General features: G+C 38.2%; 1 protein-coding gene and 1 long non-coding RNA gene across 8 annotated transcripts in view; both read right to left on the reverse strand.

Moving 5' to 3' along the window:
- Positions 1-5,753, reverse strand: part of LOC113987678 (pulmonary surfactant-associated protein A-like) — a 21,424-nt gene extending 15,671 nt beyond the window's left edge. The window contains exons 1-3 of one of the 3 annotated variants that reach the window (XR_005565153.1): positions 5,661-5,753; positions 4,352-4,459; positions 2,857-3,181 (exon numbers count right to left, since the gene is read on the reverse strand). The gene's annotated coding sequence lies outside the window, so the exon portion shown is untranslated. Of the gene's footprint in view, positions 1-2,653; positions 3,182-4,351; positions 5,309-5,660 lie in introns of those variants that run through there. The other 2 variants (XM_039385742.1, XR_005565154.1) reach the window with 2 other exon arrangements.
- Positions 5,754-26,090, reverse strand: part of LOC113987693 — a 26,660-nt gene continuing 6,323 nt past the window's right edge. Inside the window, exons 2-11 of one of the 5 annotated variants that reach the window (XR_005565157.1) lie at positions 23,061-23,145; positions 22,136-22,199; positions 20,330-20,484; positions 14,157-14,362; positions 11,075-11,169; positions 9,275-9,415; positions 8,934-9,109; positions 6,836-6,909; positions 6,442-6,632; positions 5,754-5,854 (exon numbers count right to left, since the gene is read on the reverse strand). This is a non-coding gene — a long non-coding RNA (uncharacterized LOC113987693). Of the gene's footprint in view, positions 5,855-6,441; positions 6,633-6,835; positions 6,910-8,933; positions 9,110-9,274; positions 9,416-11,074; positions 11,170-14,156; positions 14,363-14,553; positions 14,654-20,329; positions 20,485-21,055; positions 23,146-26,090 lie in introns of those variants that run through there. The other 4 variants (XR_005565155.1, XR_005565156.1, XR_005565158.1 and 1 more) reach the window with 4 other exon arrangements.

Genomic DNA, 26,090 nt, shown 5'->3' on the forward strand with positions numbered 1-26,090 from the left:
ACATCTGATACTACCTTGCTGAGTTTAAAAGTTTCAAGTAATAACACTTAATAAAGGCTCATTTTCTATTTCCAGGTCTGGTTCCTGCCCTGTGGACTCTTGACCAGCCTGAGAAGTTCAGTCTGCTCCCACGCAATGGCCTTCAAAGCTCTCAGATTTCAGCACTGCTATTCTGCTCCTCTGAACACTGGTTCAGCACAGGACAGTTTACTGCAAAAGCCTGGATTAATACAGCTATAATTTCACTTGCACAGCTGCATTTCTAGGGCAACTCCACAAGAGATGGATTTTCACTAGTGTAATAAAGAGCAGAGTTTGGTTTTCTAGAAAAGAAGGGAAGCAGCTTCGTTTCTGCACATGGGGGTATAACAGCTGGGGAACCCTTTCCCTTGAGATGGTTTACACCAGGATAAACCTACAAGACAGAGGATACTGAAACCAGATTGAAGCCTAAAGGCTTGAGGACTGGGTGTTTACTTCAAGAAGATTCAAGAAGTGCAGCTCAGACTTGCTATACATACCATCCTTGCTGGGGCCAAACACACCCTCAGCGTACACAGCCTGGCAAAAAAAGTTAGTTGTCTGATAACTTTAAACCGCATGAAAGTGAGTATGCAATAGGAATGTTCTCCCATTCTGCTTTTGTGAACTTCCAATATTTTTAGCATAAGAATAGTTTTGCACTTACCTGCAAGCAGTTTTGAGGTTTGTAGAGATCCCATTTTAATGAAGCATAGTGCCCTCTGAACATAAACAATATTAACGTAAGGTTACAAGAAGTTTCTTAAATTTTTATCAAGCATATTGGAGATTTGTTGGGCAAAATAATGTAAAAATTACTCTAAACTACATAGTAAACTCCTGAGACAGGCACTGATATGGGAATTAGGAATAGTATTTCTAAAAAAATTCAGCTGAAAAAAAAACAACCATTCACATCTGCAAAACGCTGCTCCAGATCTTTTTCAAATCAGTAGTTTAGTCATTGCAACCTAATGGCTGGCACATTGGGGGCATAACTGCTCTTAGTCCAGCTCCAAATGAAATGGTCAGAAAACATTTCACAGTGTTTTTTGGATACAGTCTCAAAGTAAACTTACATAATCATCACAAATAAATGCATTGGAGACTGAATTACCACTGATCCCTAAACCTGAAAGAACAACAGGACTGTACCTACTCTCTAGAATATCTCTTTTGTGTCCTAAATTAACCCAAATCTGTCTTTTAAATATTGCACCATATCCTGTATTTTCATATAATAAATATTGATTAAAAACTTCCAGGCAAAATTTAAAAAGTTCTGGTTTTCGTAGCTGCAGGACACCAATTAATGCAGAAAAGGAATGCAGTTCCCTTGAGAACTGCAAAGATGCAACGCCAGTAATGACAAGGAGAACATGATGCAGATCAGCAGTTAAATCATACTCCAGAAAATTCATATCCTTCACCCATTTCAGTAATTGCTTTTTCTCTGTACCTGTTTAACCCAGTGCAGAGAAATGTCAGTACTTACAAAGGTAGACAGGGAATTAGGCAATGAAAATAACAGCTATAAAACAGATGAGCTGGGCATCAAATGCTCCTGTGCACAGACATGTTCCTTTGTTCCTGTGGGTCCACATAATTTGCCAGTGTAGACACAGCCCTTCTCTCTGTAGAGGCACTAAGCTTACATGTGTTAAAGTGGAAGAGGAATGGAAAATCTATTCCTCCATGGACAAAAACTTCAAGCCTTCCCACAAACATTTTTCTTAACTGTCAAACTTTTAGTATTGGGCTTTTTTGTCATGGTATTCACCTATTCCTTCTTGATACAGTTTGCGATTGCCTTTCTGTAGTTCACTTGAGGTGAAAGAAGCTCCCTTCAAGAAAACCTTAAAAGCCTGTGATATCACTTCTCTCACATTAAGGACCTATTCACATAAATAAGGCCTTTTGCTCTTTTTCTGCATGAGCTAAATTCCACTTGAAGTATATTACGCCAGCAGGCTTTTGTATTTAATTTAAGACAAAAATGTTCTGCTTTCTCTTGCATTTAAATCTTGATTTATATCTCCTGTACTTCAATTGATGACTACGGATTGCCAAAAAACATCATCTTGTTGTTCTCTGATTGTTTTACTGCACAAAACAACCTGGCTGGCCAGTTCACTGTTTCATTCCTCTTTGTAGTTACAGCACATTTCATTTTCCCATCACATGGAAAGCACTGCACAAAACCAGCTGAAACTTCAAAAAAGAAATTATTCCTATGTCAGTAGTCACTTGTGTGCAGTGGACTTCTGTACCCAGATGACAAATACCACTGTAGGCTCTCAGTGATCATTATCAGTCAATTTTAGAACTTGAGTAAAAGTGCACTAGGAGCAAAGGCATCAATAAATACTGAAGTAACATAGGACTGTATGCACTGCCTATTATTTCCATCAAAAAATAATATATCAGCAGCAACATGTGGAGAGTAATTTCTCCAAGTTTACAGCTCAGCTCAAAGACGGAATATAGACAAATTTTTCACTAGTTTCAAGATAACTAAAAACTGCCTCCTTCATGCTGCATTTATGAGAAACTCAGATATAACAACTAGCCTGCTGAGCATGCCATAACTTATTAACCTTATACCACTATGATAAACACAATTTATTTCATATTGACTGAAAAAATGAAATCTGTACTTTATTAGGAGATTCAAAACTGAACATCAAAGAGACAGCAATTGTAAATACACTCTTGTTCTGGTTATTCCAGGCTGCTTTTACAGGAACAAACTTCAATATCAACCACATAAGTGAGAAAAAAACTTTGGGTTTTCTTAGATTCATCATCTCAAGAATTCACAAGTAATTAACTCACGTGAATTTGAATAATTAATGTCAATCCATTTTTCCAAAGTCTTTTATTACCGCACGTTCCACATTTTGTAGATTACTTAGTTCTCTGTCATTCCAGCTCCAGTAAGTTACAGTCCTTCCATTCAGATTCCTGAACCTGCCTTTAGTCTGTTCATCAGATATCCCCATACAAGCCTGTTTTCAAGGTGTTATGGACTCTTGTACATCTGTGTTTTCAGCTTCATTCCTGAGACAGGCAAGTGCACTTACAGCTTTTGTACAAAGAGATATCCAGTTGAGACAAGTACGATTTTTAGCAATACTCTTGATGTTCTTTAAAATCAAAGCTAGAAACAAAAGTGAATACAAGTAATTGTATTATACCAAAAATTGATCATGCTCTAGTTAATTATCTGTTTCACAACTATATTTCAGAAGTAGCTGATACCAGCTATAAACAGATGCAATTGAAGTAGTAGTCAGAATCCAATAGAAGTCTAACAAAATAGACAGCTGGGAATATCAGTGCAATGTTTAAAGCACAAGCACATGGAGAACAGTGGTTGATCCTGCAGGCCATGTAACATGCCCCACCCTGTAAACTGGCAAAGTAATCCTTAAAGTTTCTCAGATCAGTTCAGGAAGGATGTATTCAGTGAGATGTAATTTAATTAATGACCATCACCCATGAGCAACGCGAGATAAAATTTGTTTCAACCTCCTCTCTTCCATCCCTTCTCCAGCACAAGCATGTCCATCATTTTACCAGGCCAAAAAGTAAACTTATCAATGATCGGACCTTACCTTTTTTATATCTATTTAATTCATCCTCCCAAACCTGTAGTTTTGTTTCCAAAGGGGTTACTTGTTACAGGGGTTACTGTAACTGGGAGTTAAGGTTGTTATTTAGTAATTATACTGAAATGACTGCACAACACCTGTTTCTGAGATGCTTAGCTCCCCTGTAATCTGATGCCATGTCAGAGAGCTCTGTCATTTCTAGAGCAGAAATCACAGGCCACCCTGCAGATTCGTTCATGGGAATTTGTCCAACTAGGAAAGTCTTATCCCTGACCAACGTGAACGCTTGGATAGCCTTTGAATTCTCAGGGCTGCCAAAGTCATCTATTCAGGGGGAAAAGCCCAGTTCCCAAAGGCAAAATACACATGTAAACATTTTTAAATGATCAAAAGTTGAAGGAAGAAGCACACAAACAGGCAAAGAATGAGAGAAGAAAAAATGTTGTTTATAACATGAGACAGAGGGTTTGGTATTCCACTCACAGACAACAATAAGTTGGGACTCATTAGACACTTTGTTCCCCCAGTTATGTTGGGCAACTCATCTCCTATGTAACAGATGGTTTATTTTTCTGCTCCTCACACTTCTGGAAATCAAACTTTTCCTCAAATGATGTTATAGGAATACCAGACACTAACACAAATATTTTATTTTTTTGGAAAATACACTGAAAGGTTGAAAACCAGATTATAGAAACGAGGAAATTATTTCTTACTTCCATATTCTCCTTTTTCTCCTTTCTTTCCTTGTGGTCCTAAAGCTCCTTTTATTCCTGGAGGTCCCACTTTTCCAGGAAAACTCTTCAGGCCTCTCAATCCTTCTCCTAAATTTTAATTTAAAATAAAATTGTTTAAATGTTTTCCAAGTTTTTCTTCCACTATGTTTTCTTAGTGCTTAGAGAGAGCACCAAATACAGACTCCTTCCCCCTCTCCGTGCCCACCACTAGGAAAATAAAGCACCTCTGGAACACTGAATTACTCCTGTGGAAAGCTTCATTTACTAGGGAATGCATTACTTTGATGAAAAAGCCTTTAGTACACCTACTTATGGCACTGAAAACCCAATGAAGTAAATGCTGTCTCATGTTATTGCAGAGGTACACATGCTCTCAAACCAGAAAACCAATATACTTCAGCTGTAATCCAATCACACATCGCAGTGTATGATCTGGAAAATGAGTTAAGTCTTATGATTAAGGACACTTCTCTCAAGCGGTTTGTTGAAAGACAGTGCTGCAGAGGGTGTACTGAGGGGTATGTGGACCAGGAAATGTCTATATAGAATATCAATACACGCCACAGAAATTTTAGGCTATAGTTCATAACAAGTGGTACTGATAATGATGAGAGTTTTCTTGGAGGTTGAAAAGCAAGTGTCTAATTCCAAGATGAGTGGTATACATACGATAATACAGAAAGAATAGGATAAGAAAATGTACAGTTCCATGTGTCCTTACTAGGAGTTTGGACAGAAACTGATTTGGAAACTTGGCAGAGCATGTGACTTGGTCCTACCACATGACAGAAAGCACTTGCAGATCTATTTGCTGTTCACAGCAGCGCATGAAAAAAGTTGCCTCCGTTGTTGAGGCATAGAGAGTATGAAGCAATCAAGTTATGACCATCAGATTAGTAACCAACAAGCATGGTTTCTGATTTTGAGAGCTGGCCCCTGGAAAGAAAAAGCAGTAATAATTTAGTAGGGTATAATAGGAACTGATTCAGAGTACAAATGGTACAATCAGATTAAATTCTCATTACTCTTCTGTTTTATAGGCTGCTGTGAAAATGTATAGTATTTTTTTTTTTATTTATTAAAAGCCAAGTGTCTAGAGTAGCATTATAAATGCAGAAAGCATTTTCAGCTTCCTGAAATTGTGCAAAGTCTAAAAAAGGTTAATGGGGCAGAAAAAAAGGAGATAAGTAAAAGGACAAAATGAAACTGAATGAGGCATGAAACAAGACTAAAGGGATGATAAGGAGTGTCAAAAGCACAATTTCACTAAATGGTCATAGCTCTGTACCTGGTTCTCTCTTGGCACCTTTAGGACCATCTCTGGTGAGCCACTGACTGCAGGAGTACTGCACTGAATTTCTGTCCAGGAATACATTTTCTCTCCAGGAATACATTTTCTCTTCAGGTTGAACTTGTTACCATCAGCAGCAAAAGCCAAAGGCATTGAAAGGCTGAAAAAGAATCGTTGCTAAGTCCACAGATCTGCAACAAATCAAGCAAAGTAATTTCATTAATTTCTCCATTTACATCATTTTAAAGGGGTGCCTGGGAAATACACTCCTGTCTTCAGGCAAAAGACCAAACAAGGGATAGTATCTAAACCATTTCATGTAGCCTCTGATTGTATCTGTATGTATAGAAACCTGAAAAGAGACAACCAAGCTTCTAAGAATCTGAAAATCTCAAGGTGTAATGAAAATACCTAATATAGCAACAGTCATCAATCTTGCCATGCTGCAAATTAATTTCAATGTTTTGTTCATTGTATGTCTAAATTTAAAGCATTTATCTTCACGCCAAATAAGTCATACAGTGTTCCATTTTGGGATGAATCCTCATCTCTCCAGCTATTGTGTTTCTGTGTGGACTCTTCACAGTTATGTTGCTGTATGTCTGAACTCAAAGTGATTAAGCAGCTTCTCTTGATAGCATCTCTACTACTAGCAAACACCCACAGCTTAAAGGACAAAAAGCTTACGTGTGTTTAAGTGGCAATGATCTCGTTGCCTCCCCTATTTCTCCTTTCAAACCTTGTATATTAATAAGATACTTTCTCCTCAGTATCACACCTCAGAGTTGAAATCCTTTTGGATCCCAGATCGGCAATACTTTGCTGCCCTCTCTGAGCAGAACAGTAAGACTGTAACCATAAGGGAAGGCTCTGCATGACGTTCTGACAAGTTGAGTCACAGTAGTTGTCCTTGTTTCCAATATGAGGGTTTAACTTGAGACAATCACCCCCCACGTATTCCATGTTTATCTGAAAAAAAACCCAAAATGAAACTACCACAAATATGAGCTGATGAACTTTTACAGTAAACAGCCACATACTAAAGTCAAGTGGCCTCATTTTCTCACAGTTCTACCAGTCAAAATGAAAAAGAAACTTAGGGAAGCACCATTTGGTTGACAGATTCGGATAAGGAGAGAAAAATCAAATCCAGCATGAATTCTGCTACTCACCTCAATTATTTCTCTTCGTTTTAAGCTTCAGAAAAGACTTCCCACAGAAAGCAGCTTCCCCTGACGTGTTTCATCTGATAAAGTACAATATAAAGTATAATCATTAGTGTATTACTGTGAGAACATCATTATTAGGATAAAAAGCAGAGTTTAAGAAGTACCATATTTCTATATACTTATTTGTGCTTCCTCCATTAACTTCCCATCAAAGTCTGGGGAAGTGGTACACACCAGAATAAAATAATGAAAGGTATTTAGCTAACTAACATAATAAAACTTGAATTTTGGTTATATTTCTTATCCATCTTCATGGACTCCAGCCAGTTCTTAACAGCTCTGTAAGGATTTCCTTCTGCTGACTTTCTATACTATGTAACTATAGAATATCAGGGAAGTTGACACTGCTGATGTCTCCCATGAAGGTAACAAGACAAAGCTCAAAATAACAGCACAACAAAAGAAAACTTGAAAACAAAACGTAAGCCCTCAGATAAATCCACTCTGAGGATTGTGTGAGGTTCAGCCTCACACAAATCTCTGTTGGTTTTGCCTGCCAGGAGCTAAGATCTATTTACCTCCAAAGTTTTCCAGGGTGATCACCCAGTTCTTTACTCTAGGAGAGCCAAAGCGCCTGTTTACCCTTTGACAAACTGGTGGCAGGGTTTCCTAGCAATTCAATCAGTGAACAATGACAATTGGCACCAACAATGGCTTAGATAAAAAAGCAAAATGTTCCAAATTTCTCACAAAAATTGAATAAATCTTAAGGAACTGAAATAGAAAAAACAAGTTTTGCAATCCATATTTATATTTATAGGAGGGTAGATAATCCTACATGGAGAATCACACTGTGTGGATGTAATGAGAGTCTTCAGGTCCCAAGACACACACAGTTGCAGATTTCTCAGCAGAGATCAGAATTAGGCTTTGAAAGATGACCTGAAACTTATATTTAGCAGGTAGCTAGTTCTGCAGGTCCTATTTAAAGATATAGGTCTCAGGTAATTCTTTTATTCCTCCATGAGAAGTGCTCTAGGACATTATTCACCCAATGGAGGTAACAGCAGAGAAGAGAACCTGGAAGAGGCAGCATGAAGTTCTTGTTCCAGACCTAGTCTTGGAGGTGACAACTCTTGGTGATTAGCCCAAAAGTTGAGAGCCTGGTAGCAGAGGACAGCCCTATTGGAGGTAAGTACTAGGGAAACTGCTCCTCAAAAGTGGTCTTACATTTATACACAGGCTACTCAGAGACAGAATGATGTTAAACTGTTAGTTACATCCTCCTAACAGCCTCCTTCTCAGCCTGCTGTGCCCAGGTGGGGCAGCCTACAAAAGTCCCTTCCAACCATCATGCCTGCACCTGAAAGGCTTGCATGGCCTCACTACAGTCTAATTCTTGTTACAGTCAAAGAGATCTTTGTTTACCAACACCTTCACTTAACCATTACACAGGGAAACTCTCACTGCACCACTGCCTTGCCTGGCAGCCAGCACAACAGAAGGCAGTAGGGAAGAAGTTAGACAGAAACTTGCTGAATTTTTACCATGAGGACAACCCTGCCAAAAGAAAAAGATAAATCACCAACATTTCTACCAAAGCTGTTACTTTGTGCTTTGTTTTAGGAAGAGGTTGCTGATTGGCTAATCTCAGTCTTGCACAATCCTGATGATTGCCTACCTCAGTTTTACCACCCTTATCTAGAGGGGCTGCATATGACATTCGGGGAGTGAGCCCTTTGCTCTTTGCCTGGCCTTGGGCAGACATTGGCTGTGTTACAGTACAAACCAACAACTAAAAAATCAGCACAACTGCAGGCACTGAAAGTTTTGACTGTAAGGTTTTTTCCCCTTTATTCAGTCAATGGATAAATTTTTTAATAACCTAGGAGAGGGAAGGACATTTGAGGCTTAACTTCAGTGACTGCCTTTCCTGCAGCAGAGCTTCCACTGTCCAGCTGGCTACAATATTATTGTTTGGACATGGAAACTACAGTAGCAAGAACACAGTGTGCCAGGTAGCTCTGCAAAATTAATAACATAAAATTTAATGCTGAGGAAGAGATGTTTTAACAATTTTGCTTGCAAAAAACTTCCTTACCCAGAAGGTCTGTTAGACATCTCCAGTTGCAAAAATTAAAACTCTCCCTCCATGCAGCAGTGTCAAGATCCCATTTCTGGGGCTATTGTTCTCTGTTGTGGTGGCATCAGAGAGAAATGTAGGCTGTCAGGCTGCCTTGTATTTTTCTTGTTCAAAAGCTAGGATAAATTCAGGGTCTGTAAAAATAAAATGAACACATCAGTTCAGAGCAGTGCTACTTGTCAGGCATGATTTGATAAAAACATTGTAGAGCCAACATCATTAAAAAAGAAATTTGGAATTAGAGATTTTTTTAAAGTTATTGTTATTTTAAAGTTAGAAGCTGAAATTTCCACACTGACCTTTGCTATTTTGGCCGAGAAGCAAATGTGGGATCTATACACTGTCAAAAAATGGTATCCAGGGCTCAACTTGTAACCTTGTAACCCACAAAAATGTCTGGTTTCCTGTATGACTGTTCAACTTCCCTGAAGGCTTCTTGCCTGCAAAAGCAGAAGTATGAAGCAGATAAGATTTTCAGCAATTTCTCCACCCCTAGGGTCTCACCAGGTCAGGACACCATCTTGCTGAAACATAATTTATCACACAGTAGAAATTTTACTAAACTCTGGCAAAGCCAGCATGTTTACATGAAGTTCCAAACCTATAGAACTATTGTAAATGTCTGTATTATGTGGCAAATAAAAATCATAAGGGCAAGTGTCTTAATATTCAGAAACGATTTTTTTTCCCACTGGATTTGTAATTTCTTTTTCTATCTGTTTATGTTTATACAGCCTTCTCTTCCTCCAGAATTATTTGGTTCTCCTGATTCCAAGTTTGCATACAGAGTTCCTCACTATTTAGATCCTTCAGTGTACCTTCTTTCTGCATTTGGGGGAGTGGTCTTACATCTGCATGGTCTTTGATAGATGGTGCAGTTCTCTGCACATTTCCTTGGAGAAGCAAGCAGCTCAGCACAGGAGAACACTTGGCTTTTGAAGTTTCAAACTTGCCTTTGGAGCCATCAGTTTTGAGTATTCTTCACCAACAGCAATATCATGTGGGAACTATATCCAATTATTTTCATCACAACATAGCAGGATGACAGCTTCTAGACACTTGCAAGGGAATATATGGCTAAAGCAGTGGATAGAAATGCACAGCTAGCTCATTGATTCACTTTGATGTCAGACCATCAGAGTGCTTTTATCCCGAAACCAGGAGTTTACAAAGTGTTTCAAACTTTTCATTGAGACAATTAGAGTCAGGATTAAAGACTTTTGAAGAGCAAAACTCTAGGAATAACCTTGTTTCAGAAAAACCTCGGAGCAGGCATTATGGAGTACCATTCTTAATAGGTGCTCATACAGTGAGTGTAATTAGAGCTCTTACAAAAATATAAAGTGGAAGCTGTTCTGTGCAGGATCTTTTTCTTCTGAATCAGTAGTGATATATCCCTTGCCTGTGCATCTTACCATGCATCTGTACTTCTGCACAATAAGAAGGATGAAGTAGAGCTGAAGCTCTTTACCTGTTTCTTTCCACTTGTCAGTCTGCCAAAGAGACTGTGCAGATGAACAGTTGCCTTCTGTTTTGTTTTCTACCCTGAAATAGTCAATCCTCATTAGTGATAAAATCTTTAGGTGTCCCGTGTCCACTTTGTATACTAAAATCAAAGTAAAAGTATCAGCTGCTTGTGAGAGAACAGGGAATTTATATAGTGGGACACGCTAGGAACAATGCCACAGTAATAGCAGTTTGCAAGGTTGAGGATAATCTTTAAAGAAACTGTAAGAGAGAGAGACAGTTCTGAGGCAGACCACACCAAAAACCCCAAAAAACGTGTTTAATTCAGAGGAAGTTCTGTTTGAGATTCAAAGTTCACAATTGGTACAGGATCCCTCACTCGGGATACTGACTATTAAGAACCCATGTACTGAGCTTCTCCTCCTCTTTTGAAAATTTGCTGACTGACTTTCCCGTCACCCGAGGTAAAAGAGATCTAAGCCTTAAAAGCATGAGATTCTGAAAGAAGATAACATCAGAATGCTATTCTTACCATCCCCAGTCAGCTCTTCTGCTTTACTTACTTGGAAAAGTTTTACTATAAAGTCAAAAAAGTTCTCTCTTCACCTTCATAGAGATTTAAGGGATCCTACCTTATACATTTGTAATGTATTTGTGTATGGGCCATCCATCACTCAGCAGAAGTTTTTATCCAGCACCACTTTTCACTCAGCTTTCTGTTTGACTCCTGCAAAGAATGCATTGCTCAGTGCAACTGGAAAACTAAGCACAGTGTAAAACTGCTGCATATTTACACCTTTATATTTGAGAACAGCTACAGTCTTGTCCCAGTATTAGAATAACAAGGGAGCTGGAGAAACAGAGAATATCGCAGGCTTATGTCTGCTCCAGTACACCTACATACAAAGATAAATTACAGTGCTTCATGATAAAAGCAAGGTTTACACCTTGATATTTACTCAATTGAATCAAAAAAAAAATATATTGGTGGTTACATTCGTGTATGATGCCAAACTGTTCAGCATTATACTGCTCTGTGCAAGAAGTGGTTAAATCTTACCATCCAAAAAGTAGCAAACCAAAAATAAATGCCAATGCTTAGAGAACATTATCTATTATTGGACTAACAGAGTCTATAGACTAATGGGGGATATCTGTCCTTCGTTCAACTTGGAGGAACAGGAAATCTCTTGCTCTTTTCCTTTGCTTTTCTTTCATCTGCTGTAAATGAAATGTGAACAGAATGGGGTTATTTTCTGTTCAGATGTCTTCAAACACAGGCCAGTTCTTAATGCTTAAGGACTCATAAAACACCATGTCTGATTTCCAGCTTTTCACTTTAGCCACAACTGAGGATGTAGAATGTCAACTTTTGCCAAATTTGGATGAGCTGTTCACGCTGACAACTGATCTGTCAAGTAGAGATTTGTCAAGGGTTTTCACCATGTTGCAACAAAAATTTAAGAAGCAAAGGCCTCTACTAGTATGCAACAGCTGATATTCACATGCAGCTGAAGTTTCAGGAGCTGTAAACAATTTGCTTCTCAACTTAGGGGCACATTGAGAAAGGTTTCGTGAAGATTGAGAAGAAAAGAATCCCATGTAGATGTATTAATACAACAGGGTAGGGTCTGTTCACACTGAATATCTTCTAATATGCACAGCAAAACATGGGAAGCATGGTGTAGTCACTGAGATCACCTACCAAGGTTATGGGATCAGTAAAATCCCCACAGTTTTTCATGATTTTTCTTATGTTCTAGTAGGATTTTGCCTTTCTGTTTCTTAAAGTTAATGATTCTAGAAAAGATTCAAAATCATTAGTAGGGTCTTTAGGATCTGCATTTCCACAGCTGATCCAGAAATACTTAATATGGGAAACACCAGATGCTAACTAGGCAAATGAAAGCACAGCCAATAATAAAGTGGCCTGTAAGTGACCTCTGGTGGACAACAAGAACAGTGTTAAATTGCTTTGCTTTGTATTTTTCAAGAGAGTAGTTTATATATTTAACTACCTTACATCCATTCAGTTGAGTATTATCTAACATTGTACAATAATCAAAAACACTTTCCACTTGAACTAAAAGAATTTAATGCCAAAAAAATTGGAAACTAAAACAGGAATGGCAAAGTTTTAAATCATCAATTTTAAAAGCACCTGTAACAAGGGGGGTTCTTTACTGTGTGTATACCATTAACATTACACCACAAACAAAGTGAAGGTAAGGCAATCTTTCAGGTGAACTGAAAGGTGAACTTACAAGCAGTTTCAAAGGGAACAGGGTGATCCTTTGAGAACATGTCAGTCATTCCAAGAAACCACCAGCATTTCCCAGGTTGGGTGAGGTGTTGGAATCTGTTGCTTCCAGCACATGCAGTGGCTGATCACAGCCACTCTACTAAGACTTTATATATCTAATTTTTACAGTACAGATTATCCCCAAGGATCTTATCCTACTCCCAACTAAATATTTTTAAAGAGATTTGTAAGCTTGGGAATTTATTTTGATCTCATGGCTTGAAGAGGCTTCCAACACAGGGTTTTGGGGCCTCTGTTTGCAGAGCGCATGTACAATCTAACCAACCATAAACTTTGTGCAGATCCCTGTAGGACTGCAAATTCCCTTTTGATAATTGGACTTGCTTTCCCTTGCTACCGCTTCCTAATTTCCACATGGAGCTAAAACTCCAGTAGTTTCTCACATGGGTCTAACAATAGACGTGGGAGATGGTTTGCTGTACAGAAATAACACACTGAAATTGTTCCCAAGGAAAACCAGTATGTCTTGGCAACAGTTGTCCTGGCAACCAAGTCTCCTCACAGAGGATGATGGCCACTGATCTGTGGAAACTGATCCATGAGTCATTTTTTCGCAGAGACCTGAGTGGATAGGGGATAGAGTGGCAGAGACCCCACCATTTGGTTTCCCCCTATCACTTGCAGTGACAGGGAACTCTCACCAGTCAAAGAGGTTAACTGGAATTTTGCCTCGAACATAGATCCATGACATACTCATTATAAGGCATACTAATAGTCAGCATCTTTTCAGACAGCACTATTTTTTCTTTTTTTGTTTTTTTTTTTTTAGCTAGTCATGTTAAGGACTGGCTAAACTCTCCACCAGGAAGGAAAGCAGCACTGGAAAAATCACAGCAGAATATAAGCCAGCACAGCCAAGATAGTATTAAGCAGAGCACAGATAAAAGTGGCAGAGCGTATTTTTGTCTAAGTAGCTTTTCAGAAGACTGTTAAAGCTTTGAAGGTCTGCATAGCTTTTGATTTCATATCTTGTGTGCAGCGTGGCACAGGTGCTCATCGGGGCTAGCACTGCTCCAGAAAGGCTGTGCTGCACTTGTAACTGCTCAGCCCAGACCCGAGCCCAAATGAAGCCTGAGGCTTCAAGGAGCACAAATGGTGGTCCTCTGCCTCAGTGTGCCCGTGTTCAGCTCTCTCTGACTCCTGACTTGCTCTTTCTGCTAAAGTGGCCTTACTGCAAGTTACTATCATTTTGGGACAAAGCACATGCTCTATTGTTGCTGCTCCTTCCACTCTAAGGTTCATGCCTGGCACTCATGAACTGACATGGACAGAACATGAAAGTAGAAATGCCTCCTTTCCAGCACTGTTTGCACACCACACCCCCCCCAGGTGTAACAGCACAACAAACAAAGCATCACTTCCCAGCTAAGGCATTTCCCTCACACTCCCACCTCTGAGAGGCCCAAGCACAGTTTGCTTCAACATCTTCTGGAAACATCTGAAGTTGTTTGCTTGGTCACAGCTACGGGGCTCTCATGCTGGGACAGGGCTGCAGGGACAGCAATTCTCTTCCCAGGGAGGATGAGAAGCCCCTTGGCCACAGAGCTGCTGGTGCCCACCCATCCTGCAGGTCTGTGCTGCCTGGAAAGCCTGCCACCTGGACAAAGCAATGAAACAGAAAACAGCCATTTCATTTTCATGGGCTTCTTATCCCTGAGCAGTCCCTCTCAAAGGACACGTGTGACTGCAGTGCTCGGTCAACTGAATGACCCGCAAGAGGTGGAGTGGTGAGCAGAAACTTCAGCTATTGCAGTCTGAAATGGGTCAGTTAAAAGAAATGAGAAGTACCTGAGTCCATCCCAGCCCAAAAGAGCCAGCACTGAGGGTCAGCAAGGCTGCACCAGGATATCCCAGTCCAGAAACAGCAGCATTTGCAGCAGTTTCGCAGAAAATGATGTGAAAGAAACACTTCTGTTTCAGAAAACCTGACTTGCCAAAGAAATTATTTCCTCCTGAAATATTTCTCAGGGTTTATTCTACTGCTTTAATCTGAATTATGCCAATCTATGCATACGATGATTCTATTTAGTCATGAATATTTGGACACACACATTTTCATATAGGAGGAATGCAAAAGAGTTTATTAGAAGATAGCACAACCATTGCATCAATTCAATATTTGCACAAGAAGCAGAGAAATGTTTTTCATCAGTTTACGCTTCTCTTTCCATTACCTGCACAGTAAACTCAAACACAATAAATGTTTCAGGAGGCTATTAGGCAAGTGGACTTCCAGAGATTTTCAAGGTAAGGAAAAAAAAGCACCTCAAGCAGTAAATCATACAGCTTGAAAATTGCATAGTAAACATTTGGAGACATGTAAAATCCCACTGCTAACCTAAACGAGTAAACAACTTGAAAAAATGAGCTCAGATATAAAAATTATGAGCTGACTACAAATCAACTGCAAACACATTAAAGGCCTATATTTGTTCAAATACATTATTCATAAGAAATAATTTGAGCAGTAGTTGTATGCAATTTATGTTGCATAAACTTAAGCAAATACTTGTAACCAAAAGCTGATTTAAAGAATTAATGAGCAATCTCTAAATAAAATTCTATTTCTAAATAAAATTCTATTACTAAATAAATTCCTCCCTGATTTGCAAAGCCATATGCTTCCTTTAGCATCTATTCCAATACTTGTATTAACAGCTGAGTCCCAAGATGTTAGGATAGTGACAAAGAGCTTAGATCTGATCAAGCTCTTGCTAAGCAGGACTGATGTGAGGTAAGGGGGGAGGAACCATTGTTTTTGAAATGTTCTTAAAGTATTTAACATTCAACAGCAACACGAGCCAATTATATGTTTATGCTAAACAGCGACATTTCTTCTCTAGGATCCCTAGGATTTTTGAATTTTTAGTAAACGAATGAACAGAAATGGGAATGTACCTTTTCACCTCTACTAAAGCACTTCCACTGTCCATTGCTGGACTCCTTTGGACATCAAATTTAACAGTTAACATCTCAGGCTAAGAGGCACTGCAATATAATGTGGTATATCTGCACAGTTTGAATTGCTATACCAGTGCTGGCTGTGGAAAAACATGAAAGGTGGCTTGATTTACATTAACTGCACTGCACTAACTCCACACTCCTCTGCACTAACTTGGGACTAAACATGTGCATTATGCTGAAGTAATATTGATATTATTATTCTGTAAATTCTCATATAGAACCTTAATAAACCAGATGCTTTTGAACTGTTGGAGATAATCTTTGGGGAATGTCTACAGATTAACACCTCCAATTACTACCCTCCAAAATTATTACCCAAACAGATGAAAGAACCAGTCTGGCTTTCACAAATAGATGTCTTTTAAATATGAATTTAATTAAAGTACATATGCTGCTTGACCAAGAGTTGAGACACTGAAAAGCTTTCCTTAGACTTTTTGGCCTGTGAATTAAACACATATCAGGGATAATGTTGAACTAAACTAAAAAAGTCAAACATCTAATCCTTGCAAACAGATTACATACTTACAATTACTCTGGTACAGTAGCTCCTATTATCTACTTTCCACTAATATCTACCAGTTTTCTTGTATTCACTTTGTCTTACAAACATGACTTGTACAAATAATTTCCTATTATGTTTTCACTTATCCTTTTAACCTCTTTATTTCAAAAACATTTTTAAAGTTCTGAATAGTTTTGGAGAAGATTCCCATCTTAGCCATGGGGCAGATGCTGTTTTGCAAATTGACCTGCCTTAGAGAAATGTTCCAAACCTTTCTTGCTTCCTTGTGATGCACCCATAGACTGTTACACAGTAAATGGACAGCATTCCAGAACAAGTTGTTTCTCCCTAGTGCCTCCTCTGGATCTGACTCTTTTGAATATAAGGACAACAGAGATGAAGTTTTGCCTTTTGGTAATGTCATGCACAATTTCCTCACATTATGGACAAAAGAAAATGGACTCTCCTTTTAAAATTTGTTTGTTTTTAACCTCTGTGCCATAGTTTGGCAGAGGAGGTTTATCTAAATCCAGGTATAATTCAGATTATCTAAATCCAGGCATAATTCTGAAAAATATGGAATAGATCCCCAACATACAAAAGAAGTCCTAAAAAACCAGCCATCATTTTCTCACAACTTTTTCTAAGCTATTTTTAGATAACCATAGGATACAACAAAGCTCTTCATACATAACTGTGAATTGACTAGTAAATGACAGCTAACTAAGGTCATAGGAGGATTTACACAAATATCACCTTACAGTAAAAAGGATAGTTCATTTCCTTTCAGTGAGTCACTATCCAGCGGACACTTTTTGTTTGTCTAAAACTGATAAGAAGGGCAGCACACAAGGAAGTTAATTTTCACTGGCAACAAAGTGAATGAAGGAAGAAAGTCATGTATCTGACAAACTTCATTGTGGAATCCAAGCAGGAATGCTAAAATAGTGAATTTGTTACTGAGGTGCAATGCAGCCACAATGGGGACATCATTTATGTAATGGAATAAAGAAATGTTACATATGATATATTGACAACATATAAGGTAACATGCACGTTTATACCAAGTGAAAAATAAGCCAGGGACAGGTAGATTATAGAGTCAGAAACTACTAACTTGATACATCTTTTCACTTACCCCTTTGTCCACTGTTCTCTTTTTACCACTCTGCCTGTTTCCATTGATCTCAGTTTGAGTTTTAGGATTTTATGACTTACATGCCTAAGCATTTCTTCTGCCTGTATATCATCCATTTCAGGTGATGGTTATGCTGAGCTGCTATTTTTTTTTATAGAACTGCTCTCTGTTGACTTCCTTAGAGAAGCAAGCTCCCCAGCAGCTTGGCAATGAAGTACTTTTGATGTCTCAAGTCACCCTCAAAAATATCAGTTTTTAATATTTCTCCACCAGCACTCCTGCCTTTCGGGAACAGGAGAATGAGGAAGACCCATAAACACGATACATCTAAATTACTTTCAGCATAGTATAGCAGAGTGGCAGCTTCTGGGAGCCTGCTGAGCAAGGCCATGTTATTTCCCTGAGTGAGCCACGTGTGAGAGCACTGCATACAAATGCATGGCTGATTTGCCAATTTACTTTGATGTGAGTTCAGCTGAGGACTGCTATTCCAAATGAAGAATTGAAATGGGTTTCCAGCTCTGTAGTTCTCTGAAAAATCTAGGGGATTCAGGATCAAAGGGGTCCTGGAACAAGATACCCTGTGAGATGACCTCAGCACTGGTGTTGCTAAGATCCTGAAGAATTACTTCAGTCAGATCTCCAAGAAAGCTGCAAAAACTCTGGGAAATGTTTAGGGGTTTGATTGGTTTTATTTTTCTTGGAGGAGTATTGCATGTCTTGTATGCTCTCATTTGCTGGGTTTTGTGCCATCAGTGGTCACCACCAGCCATGGAACAGCTCGGCTGTACCCCTCAGCTGAGGACATAACAAAACCTGTCCAAATCACTTGCAAACCCAAGCCAGTCTGATTCACCTTTCAAAACATATCTGCATGAGGGAAGTGGCTAGCATAAGCTGCTGTACCTATGCTATACCAATTTTTCCTGCCTAGATATACTGGAAATATATAAATTATCACTTCAGAAGAAAATTCAGTCTCTATTCTGAAATAAAAGTCAGCACTAACCCCTAATACTGCATTTATTAAGAGGGGTTTCTGTGGTAAAATAGCAGCTGCTGTGTGTTACTGTTTGGAATCAGATTTTACTACCTTACCTAATTTCAGAATGTATTGAATTTATTGGAAAAGGTGAAGTGATATATTGTATTTATAGCTGTGCCATGCTGATGAAATAGCATTAATGTAAGGTATAATTATGGTGAGTTAATACTGGCCTTATTAGAAGCATATCTTGACTTTAGTCTCTATTACTAACTAAGCTTGGAGGCTCCTCTAGCTGGAAAGTAGCTGCTGCTTTATCTTGGTCTGCCTATCTTTCTTTAGTATCCTCCTCACCATCTCTGCTGTTCTCAGGAATTCTATAAAGTGCAAACATTTTCTTTCTCCTTATATTTGCATAGAATGGCATTAGATATTCTTGCCAGTGACATTTCTAAAGAGGAAAAAGGGGAAAGCAAGAGAAAAATATATTACTCAAATACCTGTCTTGAGAGGGTAATGAAAAGATAAGAATTGGGTAAGAATGTGGCACATTTGAGAGACATTTCTTCCATTGTCCCCCAGGCCACTTATAAGGAAACCACAAGTACAGAAAGGAAAGCCACAGAGAAACTGCAGTAGAGTGTAGAATTATGACAGGCTTTTGGGAAGGACTGATGCAGTCACTGATTTGCTGGGTAGAAGGGGCAAATCTGCCTCCTCTTATGTTGCTGAAGCTGCAGTGGTGATGCACAAGGCTACTGGTCTGTGACCAGATACTGTGGCTCCTTCATTTTTCACGTTGTCCTCTTCAGCTGCCTGCTAGCATGGATGAACAGATATGTCACCATCAGTTCAAAAAGCTGCGGAAGGGGTGGAAAGTCTCGCTCGTTTGAATCAGAAAGGTTTAAATTTTTCTGCTTAATTAGCTTCAGTAGAGATGTAAAGCTACTACCTCTTAATGTTTGCTTTTCTTCTAGCCTTCCTTCAGAGAGATGGGTTATGTGACTTTCCACAAGCTTCAGCAACCTTCTCTTCTATAATGTTTTTTATATTGGTTTAATGCCTTAATAGTATTTCCTTGCAAGCAGCTTCATTTCATGAGTACTCAATTTCTTATGATACATATATTTGCATTAGAGTGCTACTTTTCTCCTTAACTTGGTGGGGAAATTTCCAGACCTTCTCTGAAGTTAAATTTCTTTCTTCTACCCCTCTAGAAACATCAGATTTCTGCAGGACTTAACAGAAGTCAAGAATGACGTTTTCAATGGATCCAAACAACTTTAACTTTTCATATTAGCTCTTTTTAATTTTAACATAAGCATTTTAAATTGCCTTAATCATGAGCAGAAATTCTTTAACTGTAGGTCATTTTGAGCATGTTTGGTAAGGATGTTGGCTGGGCATTCCCAGATAGATAATGAATTCCTTATTTTTAGCTACAACTTATATTGAAAGAAGTTCTTGAGTCTACAGAATTTCCCTTATTCTGACCTTTCATCTCTTACTTGCTTGTATTATATAAAAAAAAAATGTACATTTTTGTATATGCTTCCAGCTCTAGTGTAAAATATTGAACTGGGCTATATATTATACAGCACAATGTTTTCCACAGAAAAAGGCATGAAGAATTCTTCAAAAACCTTCTGAAACAACACTAGTAACATTTAATTCACTACCAGACCAGAGCACATTTAAATGTGGTAACCTAGAACTAAATGAACCATGGAACAAAAATTACCTGTGGAATATTCCACTCACATTTTGCATGGTGCTCTCGTGTTCATCTAGTCTTTCATCACAGAATCACATGGAATCAGAAGATTTTATAAACCTTCAGCTCAGCTAGGCTCAGAAACCTCCTATCCATATTCAGCAGGGTGATCAGGACTGTACTAAACATAATTCTAATGCAGAATAGATGAACATAGTTACCAGTGACACAAATTGTAGGAAAGCCACTTTACTGTACCTGGATCCCTTTTTACCCCCATTTCCTTTCCTTTCTGTCTTTGCCTGGCTTTCCTTTCTGAGCAGGGCCACAGCCTGGCATGGGTTTGCAGTGGTGGGGCTGTCACTGGGACTGAAGTGCTCAGCACTGGATGCAGCAGCACTGCTCAGTCTGTCCTGGAAGAGTTAATGACAGAGTTATTGTCAGAGCTGATGACCCTCTTTAGCTGCTCATGCTCCATAAGGTAATTATATTAAATCAAGGTGGGTTGATTACCCCTTTTCATTCTGCTGCTTTTTAACACACAGAATGAGTGCTCCTGGACAGCTTGTAAATAACCCCTTTAAAAAAGAAGCCCTTAAAAAAAAGTTAATTGTAAAAATCAACTAAAATGTGGGAACCCATATGGAACTAAGGTTCCATAATATGGTACTAAGAGCCTTGGCATGTAAATACTCTCAGGTGCATTGCCCCTTGCTCAGAGTTGAGGGTCTGTGATGTCCTTTGAAAATAAAAGGACTTCAGGGACGGGGCAGATGTCCAACAGGTTTGGAAGCCTTTATTCATTGAGTGTAAGGTGATGAACTTGGTGAGGGTTTTAACTGATAATTATGGGGGGATTTCTGCTAAGCCATTAAAGTTCCCCCTTGAAAGCAAAACTCGGCTCTTATAATCCTGTCTTTTGATAGCCCTTTTTGCTGTTGTAATTGTTAGCTATAGGTAATGCCCAACTGAATCTGAACTCACAGTTTCTCTGGATTCACTGAGTTTGTTCAAATAGAACTTGAATAAAATCCAATTTCTAAGTTTATGGGTTTTTAATCAGCAGCCAAAACCCACGTAGACTGGATCTCTCTAATGTACATTCACCTTTCTGACTGTGAAAAGAGGTAGATATGCAAAGGTAAGCTGCTTTGTGTGAATGACACCAATGTATGTAAAGTCCAGAATTTTAAACTCTTAATAATAAGATGATAACAATAATAAGATAACATATCCTCCTCTGTAAATCAGGAAGCTAAAAATATGAATTACTTTAGACACACTTAATGGGTGCCACGTTATGCTATATTCAGCATTGTTACACTAGATATGTCCTCAGAATTTCATCTATATAAATACAGATTTATTGAAAAGAAGGTCAAAAAAAAAAGACTAGAGGTAGAGAGTGCACTCAGTTATTTACTCCACGATTTTCATTGTTTTGCAGAAATTTTAAGCAGAAGTAACTTTGGAGTTCAACCTTCCATTAGCCACTAAGCAATTAGCAGAATGATCTCAAATTCCTCCCCTATGCTACTTTTTTCTATGTACATTTAAATTACTAATCTAAACAAATAATCTAATTTTTTTTTCATGGTAAATAACTACATTGTACAAACAAAAGAATAGCAGCTGATAACTAATTAACTGATATGCCTATTTCATGATATAATAGAGGCCAAATATATCATAATCAGGCTTCCAGAGAATTTGATAATATCAGAAAGAATGCTTGTGCAAGTTACTGTGAGCTATTGCTTAAGCCCACCCAAAATCCACAAAAGTCTAATAAAAGCAAGGAAAATATTTCTATGGAATGTAACAACTCTGGCTCATACCTCTGTCAGAGTCAATTTGCATAATGCTGAACTTAGCAGTAAATACAAAATCTGAAATACAAACAGATTTTTCTTCTGCAATATGTTCTCCTCAGTTCATGGTCTTCAGATTACATCTGGAATTCCCAGTATTTTTCCCCACTCCCAGCTGTCATCTTATCTATTGTATAAAGCAGACATGTAATTATGGGCTGCTGTGAAAGACATTCAACAGAGATGCCCCTACCTACAGCAGAGAAGTGAAAGAACTGATGATGCTTCTCTTCAGTTTCATTCACATGATTTTTCCCCTGTGATCAAAATGTCAGATTTTATGATTTCATTAATTTACAGCCCAGTGCTCAAAAACTATCAGAGCTGAATAATCAAAATATTATTAGAGCTTTATAACGCTGTCTACCACAGCTAGTCATTAGAGGACTTCCCTATCATCTTCTAGCTATTTCCACATATATTTAAACCGCAAGGATTTCTTCCTTGAGCCATGATTAGCAAAAGCAGGGCGTGCCAAGTTACTAACTCAGTAACTATATAGCCTAAGATAAAGGTTTTGAAAAGTGACAAAGAAGCTGATTTTCCTTAAACCAGTTTAAAAGGAATAAAAATCTTGGCACTATATGATGCTACTCGAGTACCCAAAAGTCAGGTCTTCTCATGTTGTTTATCAGAGGACAATATTGACCCCAAGTCATTCCTTGACCTCAGAGGAGATAGCGTTTTACAGGTTGCCCTCATATGTCTGGTTACAAAGAATCTAAATACAATAGCTTCCACCTTCTAAAATATGGCTGAAATGACAAGCCTGAATTTATTTTTAACATATTGGTTAGAATTAGGTGTAAGATATTAAACTCCTTCTATTTCTTAATTATATTACTTTCATATCTAATTTAGATTTTAAATTATTTTCTCAACAGGGACAGTATTTTCAATGAAACCTGGAGAATTTCTAATTCTGCTTTAACATGTTCAAAGACACCTAGGTTAGCATTCTAATAAAAATGGCTCTGAATTTATCACCTATGTTATGCCACTTGTGAATTCTCTGACATTAAAGAAACACTGAGGAGACTCTAGTCTAAAAAAATGTACTTTAGCATCTAAGCAGCTACAACACCATCAAGACGACAAGGCTGAATTCTAGTGCTTACCTGAGTGTTGCAGTAGGTTTGCAAGTACCAAGACTTGGGTAGCCAGCTTTACATCATTAGTCAGAAATGGTTCTCAAATACAAGCCTGCAAAAAATTTCCAGATGCAAAAAGGAATGTTTTTGAGGCTGAGACAAGAAATATCCTAGCTATGTTATTTACTATTTGTGTATTCTTGAAAAAAAATTTAAAACAGGTTTATAGCACTACATAATATAAAATAACAATCCTTTGGATCAACTCAAATAGAAGTTAGAGCCATGAATACACATAAAATAAATAATTGCACATCCCAATTTAACTTTTCTCCTTTAAAGCCATCCATCCCATTTCTTCATTACTAATTTTACTTAGTACACAAACACTGGGCTCCTATTTTGAAAGTCTGAGTTGGATTAGAGCTGGCAGTTATCATGTAGGGATTTCACCAGGGCAGGAGGATGTGAAACTGTTGGTAGCAGTACCATTCAACTGCTACTTGCAATCAGGGTATCTTGATGCAACATAAGGTACATACATGATTCAAAACACCTAAGGGCAAGCTAAACATCTACACTAGCAATTATTTGCATACATACATACAAACAGAAGTTTCAGTACTCAGACAGATGGCTTTTATTCTTCGGTCTTTCAGACAGGTCCAGTTAAATTCTAAATGTTTGAACACTTCCTCATGTTTGAACATCCCTCTCTCCATGTCTGTACAAAGAGTTGTTGAACTTGCCCTCTAAATCATTTATGATTTGTAGTAAAATGGCTGCACATTTTCAACGCACGAACCTCCTACTCCTGTCCTGTCATTTCCATGGGAGGGAGCTATTTGTGTAACCACAATCTTTAGGTAGGCAGTTATTCTTAAGAAAATTAAATTCTGTGTTTGTAGCCTCACGTACATGCTTTAAACGCATGATTTTTGCAATATTTATGCTTGGTAGTCACAATTGCATATTTGTCACAGGAATAATTTTGCATCAGCTCTAATAGTCATTTATGTCTCAAGTTTTCTGTTTAACAGTAGAAATAGAGGAAAGGAGAAGAATTAAAATCCAGCATTAGGGTTCAAAACAAGTTATGAGCACATACTGCAATGGCTGCAAAAAAACCCCTGCACATTTACTACCTAAAATGCAAATGTTTTAAGGAAACAAAACTTTGACAAATCATGTACTGCTTCCTCTTGAAAGAACATAACTAAGAAACATAAAAGACATAAGTAATTTTGGAATTGTGATTTACAAGATTCTTACAGTAAACCCTTCCTTTAGAATCTGGCTCTTTATACACACAGGTATGTATACATGTACACTAGGGATGTACATGTACATTATGGGTTAAGTGTCAGGAGCTTTTGTGTCTCAGCTGTGCCAGTTTACAGTAAGCAGGAATGGCACTTACCATACTTGATGTTATGACCACAAGAGAGATCAAAAACAATGGAAAGTTTAATGTTGACACAGGAAAGCAGGAAAAAGCACAGTGAATTGACCACTGCATCGTCTGCTGCAGGTTATTCTGATGATTCACTTTATTTTACCTGTATACACACCTGGCTTTTCAGCAATGAAGAGCAATTATTTACAAAAATCACAGAATCTTCTAAAAAGTATCCTCAGTAAAACGTGTTTCAATCTATGTGGTTTTGCTACTCTCCATTTAAACTAGTTCTCTTTCTGTGTAAAACATGGACTACTCTGAGATTGAATAGGGTGTGCCCCTGCCTGTTTCCCCCACCTTCCCTTCACACTCTGTTCTAAAGAAGCACAAAGATTAAAAAAAGAAAAACTATGCATATATAAAAAAATGTCTATAGATATTAAAGTAAGTTGGTAGGAGGCTTATGCTTTGACAGAATCTCATTACTCTGGGATATCAAAAAGACTGACCTTTAAGAACAGACTTTAACACTGTTCTGGTCAAATGTATCCCACCGGAAATGTTTCTATACTTTTCAGCCTCTGACAGCCTTTAAGAGATCCTAATTCTAGAGTTTTTCAGATAACAAACCAGCCTACAACCTGACCTTACTAAGAGTAGTAATTAGGAAGTGAGAAAGTTGAGTTTAGGGTAACAGGAATTCTTTCAGAAAATACATTTCAGAAGGAACACAGGAGGACAAACACTAGAATAAAGAGTTAATCTTGGTAGTCCAGCACCATTTCTGAAACTCTAAGAGAAAGACCATCAAATTCCTATTTCCAGTTATCAATAGATTTCAAATAGAGATTACAGGATTGTTGCTACCTGTTCCATAGAAAGGACACTACTTTTCAATTCTTTATTTTCCCTTACAGCAGAGAATGACAAAAGCAGAAAGATCACACATGGCAACTAAAATAGTGTTTTTTCTTCCAGGCAGAGAATGAGAAAGAAAGCAAGGGAGAGATGTCTGTGTAGGAGAGTTTATTTGACCAAAATAGCTCAGTGACGTTGGATCTCTAAGCCGTATTGAGGCCAAGAACTTTTGGGCAGGACCCATACTCCTTGGGTCATTGATCAGCTTTACCTGTCACAGTTTATAAACTCTCTCTTGATCCCCTCCACTCCAATCAAGGCCTCAGACTCAATAAAACCCTTTCCATCAAACCCTTCCCACTGTTTCTTTTGCCCTCCTTGTGTTTGCCTGAAATTCCCCCTTACCCTCCACAGCCTGCACAGAGTTGATACGTTACAGTAGTTTGTTCAACCTTTTTTAAGTAATGCATATGATATTGATGACTTTATTAAAAAATACGTGTGCTGCTCAGTTACTCAACAAGGTCATGCTTCCTACAAGTATTTTGGCAATCTGTGAAACATTTGTTATGATTCAGTCCCTTCTACCCTAAGGGTTTTACTCACAGGACAGGATTTCTCTCAGTATTTCTATAACACTCTATCAGGTGTATCCTTTTATCCAAAAGAAAAAGGACAGAATTCATATTTTGAGGTTAACACATAATTTTTTTCCCCATGGCTGTAAGTTAAGGAAAGTGTTAGTGGGCCATTATATACAGACCTAGATGGACCATTAACTATAAAACTCATCACCATGG

Source organism: Pipra filicauda, unplaced genomic scaffold, assembly GCF_003945595.2.
Source record: "Pipra filicauda isolate LSUMZ 115617 unplaced genomic scaffold, ASM394559v2 scaffold430_size1018388_pilon, whole genome shotgun sequence".
In the NCBI taxonomy this organism is placed as follows: Eukaryota; Metazoa; Chordata; class Aves; order Passeriformes; family Pipridae; genus Pipra; species Pipra filicauda.